Here is an 8,056-nt window from a genome sequence, read left to right on the forward strand (position 1 = left end):
GTAATCTTACTGTTTGTGCCTAAATCTTATTCAGCCTTCCCATTGTTTGATTTGCCTCTGTTTAGTCTTACATTAAATTTCATCTCGAGAACCTGTACTAGACATTGTTTCTAAATGTCTGGAAGATTTAATCTTATTAATCAGTTCTCCACCTAAGGTTATTTCATTTCTGTATGCATAGTGTTTCCTCATTACTTCTGATTTTTAGATTGGTACTGAGGCAGTTTTGACTGGTTCTGATTCTTCCATTTAAAGTCCCGAGATGCGAGTGAAAAAACGCAGGAGTTAAAGGAAGCGGTTACGAAGGAATTTGGACCAAAACTTACATCACACATTCGCGGAGATGAGCGATTTCCGCCATGAACTGTAACCGAACACACACCACGAAGTGGAGATCGCGATGTGACATGCAGTAGACTGATGATAAGTTTTTTGCTTGGTCACGCACATTTGCAAGGGATTCGCAGTCGCACGGGAAGGCCTCCCCATATATTTTGAAGCAACTAGGTCGGGGTTTGACGGGAGCGAGAGATAAATCAAGGAAGAGCGGAGAAAGAGAAAGTGCTCGCAAGAGTTGGTCGACAACTTACGCAACACGATGTTCAGTACATATCGCCGACCGCCATGTAACCACTTACAGGCATTACGCGGTTGCAGTTCCTGTTGGCCTATCTTCGTCCATTTGTAGCGAAGAATTTTGTACGATTTTATACTTTTTTTTCCTGGAGATCAGCAGCCTCATTTTCAGGTAACCTCCCTTAAGTTTTAAGCTTTACAATTTTCGTCTCTCTCTTTTTCCGTTTTCCCTGGCTCTTTAAGGTGCAGGTTAGGCACTAGGTCTACTCTTATACTTTTCCTGTACCATTCTGTTTTCATTAGGCATGTTACAGACATTAGGACCTAGTTCATCTGTCCCTTCGCCCTCTCATTTAAACTCAAGCAGCATTTTGAAAATTTGTTTGGCCCTCCTTTGGAGACAAGTATATTTGCTACGTTTGTTTTTATATGAGCTTCGAAGGAAAACTGGTAATAAATAATTTTTACAGAATATTTTGTATGTGTGTATGACTGCGTTTACTAAAGGGTGCCATTTTGTAGGACGTTTTGTCCACGAGTGATGTTTATTTTAAATATCAAACAAGTTGTAACAGAAGCTAAAGGTTCACAAGAACAATATTCATGGTTTTATTGAAACAGTACTAATGTACAAAAAGTAAAAGCATAGCCCATCAGACTACTAAACGATGAAACTCGGAAGTAAAATCTCGAAATCCTTTCCTTTGGAATATTAGATATCGATTTCGAATTCTTGCAAGTTATTGCACAACCAACAACAGTCATCCAGTAATTATATTTATTTTCCGTTATCTTTCGTCAGTGTGTAATGATCACCTATTTAATTCGCAATTAAAGCTATATTGGTTTAGTAACCAGATCTGGTGGTAATCGAAAAAAAGGTAAAGAGGTAGAAAGAAGTAACTGTCAGTACAAGTGACTAGCCAGTTCCCTGTCAGTTCTCAATGTTTTTCTTGTGGACTGAGCCTACCCGTTTGTTTACACTCCGAGCTCCACGGCTGCGGTAAACCTCGCTTACATGGCGCTTACGTAACTTTCTCTCTCTCTCTCCCTGGTTCTTTCTCCTCACCCCCTGCTCTGTGGATTGCGGACAGGTTGGTCTAGTCCTCCCTCGGGCGCAATTTTACTGCCATAACGAGCGAAAGGAACTCGAGTACCTTATCGACTGGAGGAACGACGTTGGTGAGAGATCATGTTTGGGGATGGTATTTTTTTTTTTCTAGGCCTGCCGTTGCGTAGTTTTTTTTTTTTTTTTTTTTTTAGTAATTCAGAAATTTGCTTATTAGCACTACTACTGCTGTTGTTACGAGCTTGTATGGCTTAGAGGTGCAGATCATTCCAAGTTTGAGTTTTTCGTACAAAGTATTTTCAATACTAGATTTATAACCTTCTTGATATAATTTAATTAACAACAGATCTATCAGTGATTTTTTATTATTGCAGAAAAAACTCAGATAAAATGGAATTTTTACCACATATCCAAGAGTTACAATATTGATGAAAATGTTTTACGCCTTGTGCTTAGGTACTTGGTGTTCCCTGTCCAGTGTTTACTCTCGATTCCTCTTCAGTTCAGTATTAATCTTGCTTTGTTTTATAAGATTTTTCCGTTTCCCTCTTTACAAAGTCTTTGTTTTGTACATTATAAACAGTGATTTTGTCGCTTCGATTTCAAATTGCCCGGTTTACATTTGCTTTTCCACGTTACTCATGTTATTGCTGGTGTATCCTTACCGGTGGTGAGAGAAGTATACCCTGGGGTGGAAGACGCAAGTTTTAATGTAATTTTATCACCCGTGGAATCATGGCAGGACAGAGTATAAAAATTATGCCATAAAGACAGAAACTGAAGTGATATGTGCAATTGAGATACGACGAAAGGGAGATGGAGATGGCTTGGACATGTCCCTTGCTCAACCCCTGGGAGAATAATGCTTGATGTTGTCAGCTGGGCCCCTGTGGCAACCAGAAGAGTTGAATGACCCAGAAATGCTTGAATAAAACTGTGCGACGGGAGGCTGGGAATGAGTGGAGGTCCGTGGAAGATAACGCATAGGAAATAACATGAGAGGCGGATTTTCTTGGATAAACATCGCATATTATTATTATTATTATTAGATCCACTGCAATGCCTCCAAGAAAGTAAGTAATTTGAAATACAATTTTGTATTTTGCTTATACAGTTTAGATATTTGTATTTTTTTTTTTTTTTTGCTCACCATATGCGTTCAAGTAAAAGATTACATTTAGATTTCCTTTTGCAGCTGTGCATGATGATGAGACTTTCAAAGTATTCTTACAAGAGAGCTGTACTTATTTCAGGCACTCGTCTAATTTGTTTGCCATTTTCTGCTTTTCCCTGCAATTTGAGTCATTAGGGTATTCTTTTTGAGATTACCTTGGCTGTAAACTCCACTTTATTTATATATTATATACATATATATATATATATATATATATATATATATATATATATATATATATATATATATATATATATATAAAGATAAAATTAAAAGACAGGTCCGTTGTAAGGCATTGCATTACCAAAAATGTAAGAATTTTATATATATATATATATATATATATATATATATATATATATATATATATATATATATATATGGTATATATAAATTCTTACATTTTTTTGATGCATATATATATATATATATATATATATATATATATATATATATATATATATATATATATATATATATGTGTGTGTGTGTGTGTATGTGTATGTGTGTAGGTAGGTAGATAGTCCCGTTGCATTGCAGGATTCATAAGTTTCATCTGAAGCACGAGGAACACAACACAGATACCATTTACTCTCCAGTTTAGTCAAAGCATCCTGTAATACAAAACGGAAAGTCATCAGTAACATCTGTACTTTTATCATCTAATGCTTCGTTCTCTTATGTCTTATATGCTCCTGGACCACTTAGTATGTACAGCCTTTATATGATCTCGCCTTCTTTGTATTATGGCGTAACCAACGCCGTTCACAAAGATATCTGTCAAATTTCGAGACTCCCCAGTTTTATCTTAAACTTTTGAATGCCATTTGGCAAACCTATGAATGCCTTGGGATGAAAATAAGCATCTGTTATTTACAGCAGTTTACAGTTTATTTTACCCACTTGCCTCGCTGCTTGTGATGCACACTTCTGTCCATTTCTGTGTTGTGCAGGAATTCTTCGATTCTGGACATTGAGTTCGTTTGATTCGTCTTCATTTCAGGGCTGCTTTTGACCATGTTCATCGTGAGGTCCTAGTTTTCATACTTTGCGGAGCATTTTTCGGTATTATTATTGAATTTTTAACATTGCAGAGAGTTGTTGATGATGGGCTTTATAATGACTGCTGAAATGTAATCTCTGCTGTGCGTCAGGACAGCGTTCTAGTCCCACTACTGTTTATAAGTTGTTAGGTTTGGAAACAAATTGGTTGATTTTGTATTTCCATTGATTCCATCTCCTGATTGTAGAATGTTGGTTGCAGAGTCTCCTATTAGAGATTTAAAGCTAATAAGGCATAGTGCATATTATCCAAATCTTTACTTGATAATTTTTTCTAAATATGTAACTCATTTAAAACTGTAAATGTCATTCGTCACTTCTGACAAACTTTTTTGAGAAAGCCATTCAGTGTGTTGGCAGATTTGTCTGTCCTGAAGAATGTTTCCTTTTACTTTGCCCTGTAATGAATATGGCTCTCCGGTTGGGTCTTTATAAGCTGACTTGCATCTGATTTTGTTGGGTGAAGACATGACTTAGATTTAATTTCTTCTTCTAGACCTTAGTATTAATCTCCTGCACCGCCGCTAGATTAGCTTATTTTGTGTGCACTATGATATTTTCATTAATTGTGATCATCCTTTTAATACAAATTGTTCAAGACTGTATCGACCAAATGCAGTTAATTCTAACAGTCTTGTATTTTCTTCTGTGAGGTTCAGTAACACAGTTTTCCAGAATCTTACCTTTGACCAAGTATTTGAACGGATCGAACTTCCGAAGTTCATAGTAGGTGTGAGTCTAGTTTCGTAATTTTAATTACGCGTCATTAGTTTTTCATCGTTAATTCTCTTATATAGTTTTGGAGACCTGTGGATTCTAGTATCTTGTTTTTCCAACTGTGGGTGTAGATTGGGTACTAGCAACATCGCCGACAACATCAGTAATAATAGTAATAATAATAATAATGATAATAATAATAATGATGATGATGATGATACATCCTCTCCCACGGTCTCATCCGTACTGTCTCTAAGTTCCTTTTATTGAAGAGCCGAACATTAGTTCCCTAATGTGACGTTTCTCTGGTCCGCAAACTCTGCAGGGCGATCGTCTCTCGTGTCTCTTCTACTGATAACTTGTTTCGTGACTTTTTGCTGTGGTATCCAACACTCCTTCCTTGTGTGAGTCACAATTCTTCCATTTCTCTATTATGCATTCAAAAATTTATAGCAAGAGTGTACTTTCTTACCAAGAAATTCTCTCTCTCTCTCTCTCTCTCTCTCTCTCTCTCTCTCTCTCTCTCACACACACACACACACACACACACACACAAATATAATAAAACAATAGTTACCGTCCCATTTTTGCTGTGGTATCTAACACTCCTTCCTTGTGTGAGTCACAATTCTTCCATTTCTCCATCAAGCATTCAAAAATTTATAGCAAGATTGTACCTTCTTACCAAGAAAGTCTCTCTCTCTCTCTCTCTCTCTCTCTCTCTCTCTCTCTCTCTCTCTCTCTCTCTCTCACAAGTAAAGCAAAACAATAGTCACCGTTCCGTTCTTACCTAACTCCGTGGATCCATCTACACTCGTTGAGCATTCGACTCTTCCATTGCTCTCACTCGCAGGCCTCCTGGATACTAAGGCCCTTCTGCTCTAACATCTCGCTCACTCCAACAAGTCATTCTTTTTTCTCCCTTCTCCCCAAACTTCCGAAATAAATACACTTTCTATTAATCTATGGTCTCCCTTTCAAACCCGACTGATTGGGCTTTCACGCGGCTTCACAAAGCGAGAAATCTTTTGAAGCTTTTCGTGCAAGGGATGACGTTGTCATTCCTTTCTAGATTCCACACAGAAAAAGTACTCTCCAAACCTGGAGAGCACGTATAGCAATGTGTTTGGTTTGTCTGGTTCACTATAATATGACCACAGATCATCTTAATTGCTCCTATAGAAAGCCGAAAGTCAATAAGCAGCACTGCCCCGTAGGGGAGTAGTACCGTCAGTGTACCTCACGTGATGCAATGTTGTTTTCAGTGTCCCTTTGGTCCTGTAGCTGCACCCACTTCTTAGCCTTTTTACTCTACTTCCTTTCCACTTCCTTTATTTCATCTTGCTATCCAACCACTCCAGCTCCCTCTTTTAACTGTCTAAAGCCAATTGCGTGGCTTTATAGCCACATTTCTTAAATAAGATTATAAATTGCTCAATAAACAGCACTGGTCACATTGCTGCCGTGTATTGCAAGTTAACATGGAGAGATGTTTAGTCTTTTTAAATATGCATGGTTGCGTTAGATTTTAAATATGCATGGTTGCGTTGTGGGTGAGGAGGTAATGATGCAAGGCGGAAGCTTGAGGATCTTACCACTGAATGAGGCAACGTAGAAAGAGCAGGAAGTGCAGGACTGGTAGAAAACAAAATGCGGTTGTGTCTAGCGTGGGAAAGACGCAATTTAAGGGAGACAATTACTGCTCTGTTTTATGAGTTTGAGGGGCATGTTACTAAGGAAGCATGTTGGTTCTCGGATGATGTTGCAGGAGAGAGAGAGAGAGAGAGAGAGAGAGAGAGAGAGCAGTGTGCATGGGAAGAAGAAGGAGTGAATTAGAATACATTTTAATATTTGCCTTGTTCTGATAAGATGTACTGATGAATAATCGGATTAGTTATAACAAAAGTATGATGGGTGGAACTTCTCTCAAGTTATTCCCAGTGCAAAAGCAAAGGGCGTAAATTAATACAAATGAAAATGGTTTTATACAGTGTCAAGTGGAAGGTAAGAGGGAGAATCATGGAAACCAAAACAGCGAGGAGGATAATTGAAAGAGAAAGTGAGAGAGTAGAGGGGAAACTGTGAACATGTTGGGGCATAAACTGACCATCGTTTTTAAGAAGAGAAAAGATTTCTCCTGGGAAATGAATGTAATTGGAATGGTTAATGGGCGAATGGGTCTGCTCTCCTCCTCGGGCTAGGTTAACAGGTTAATTTTCCTTGGAGGGGAGGGGGAAGTACCCCTTGTATGCTGCTTCTGAGAGTAAATCCAATAGTATATCTTAGTTTAACAAGACCACTGAGCTGATTAACAGCTCTCCTAGGGCGGCCCGAAGGATTAGATTTGTTAAGTGGCTAAGAACCAACTGGTTACCTAGCAACGAGACCTACAGCTTTATTGTGGAATCCGAACCACAGTATGACGAGAAATGAATGTCTTTCACCAGAAATAAATTCCTCTAATTCTTCATTGGCCGGTCGGAGAGTCGAACGCTTGGCCAGCAGCGGGCTAGCCGAGAGCTCTACCCACCCCTCCAATGAAGAACTGACTAAATCCAAGCTCTAAACCTTGACTAAATCAGCTAGAGCGGTTGAGTGTGGAACCCTCTTCCCTGCAAAGAAGTGACGAAATGCAGTCAGGTGAAATTATGAAATAAAATGAAATGTGCCTAAGTGCCTCTTGTGGTGAGGCATGAAAAGCCCGTGAGTGAGTGCAAAAACGTTCGGTAATTGAATATTTACGTCAGTATCTTTCCGTTGTAAATCAGTTTTCAAATTATTTTTATATAAATTTATCTCTTATTCTCTCTGTGTCTGAAGCCGTGATTTTGTTATCCGTCTTTCAGTTCTCAAGTGTTTCTTCTTATTCATATAGAATGTGAATTCTTGCTTTTCATGTTAATATATTCTTTCATTTAAATGTATGAAGATGCACATTTGTTTGTATACTGGATTGCATACGTATGGCTCTTCAGATATAACGAGGATGTCCATAAAAATGAATTAAATCATAGTCTTTTTCACAAACAGTCTGGTCTTGATAATGAGGGGGAGATCACTCCTACAGAGGCCCCGTAGGGGGGGTGGGTAGTGTCGTCAGTGCACCTCATGGGGTGCACTGTAGGCATTACTTAAGGTTCTTTGCTGCAACCTCTTTATTTCCATTTACTGTACCTCCTTTCATATTCTCTTTCTTGTATCTTACTCTCCACACACTCCTAACAATTGATTCATAGTGCAACTGCGAGGTTTTCCTCCTGTTACACCTTTCAAACCTTTTACTGGAAATTTCCATTTCAACGCTGAATTACCTCATAGGTCCCAGTGCTTGGACTTCGGCCTAAATTCTATATTCAGTTCAATTCAGAACTCCTTTCCATCTTCCGTGTTGTAGGGATCTAAATATTTTGTTATTTTTAAAAAAACGATTGTGCTATTATTTTTATGGGAAATTTCAA

The 8,056-nt window shown here is 38.2% G+C and overlaps 1 protein-coding gene across 2 annotated transcripts in view; it reads left to right on the forward strand.

Annotated features, from left to right (window-relative positions):
- The first annotated feature begins 641 nt into the window (after positions 1 to 641).
- Positions 642 to 8,056, forward strand: part of LOC136832629 (uncharacterized) — a 128,442-nt gene continuing 121,027 nt past the window's right edge. The window contains exon 1 of one of the 2 annotated variants that reach the window (XM_067093882.1): positions 642 to 748. The gene's annotated coding sequence lies outside the window, so the exon portion shown is untranslated. Of the gene's footprint in view, positions 749 to 2,639; positions 2,719 to 8,056 lie in introns of those variants that run through there. The other variant, XM_067093883.1, reaches the window with a different exon arrangement.

The sequence above is a fragment of the Macrobrachium rosenbergii genome, chromosome 50 (genome assembly GCF_040412425.1).
Source record: "Macrobrachium rosenbergii isolate ZJJX-2024 chromosome 50, ASM4041242v1, whole genome shotgun sequence".
Taxonomy (NCBI): Eukaryota; Metazoa; Arthropoda; class Malacostraca; order Decapoda; family Palaemonidae; genus Macrobrachium; species Macrobrachium rosenbergii.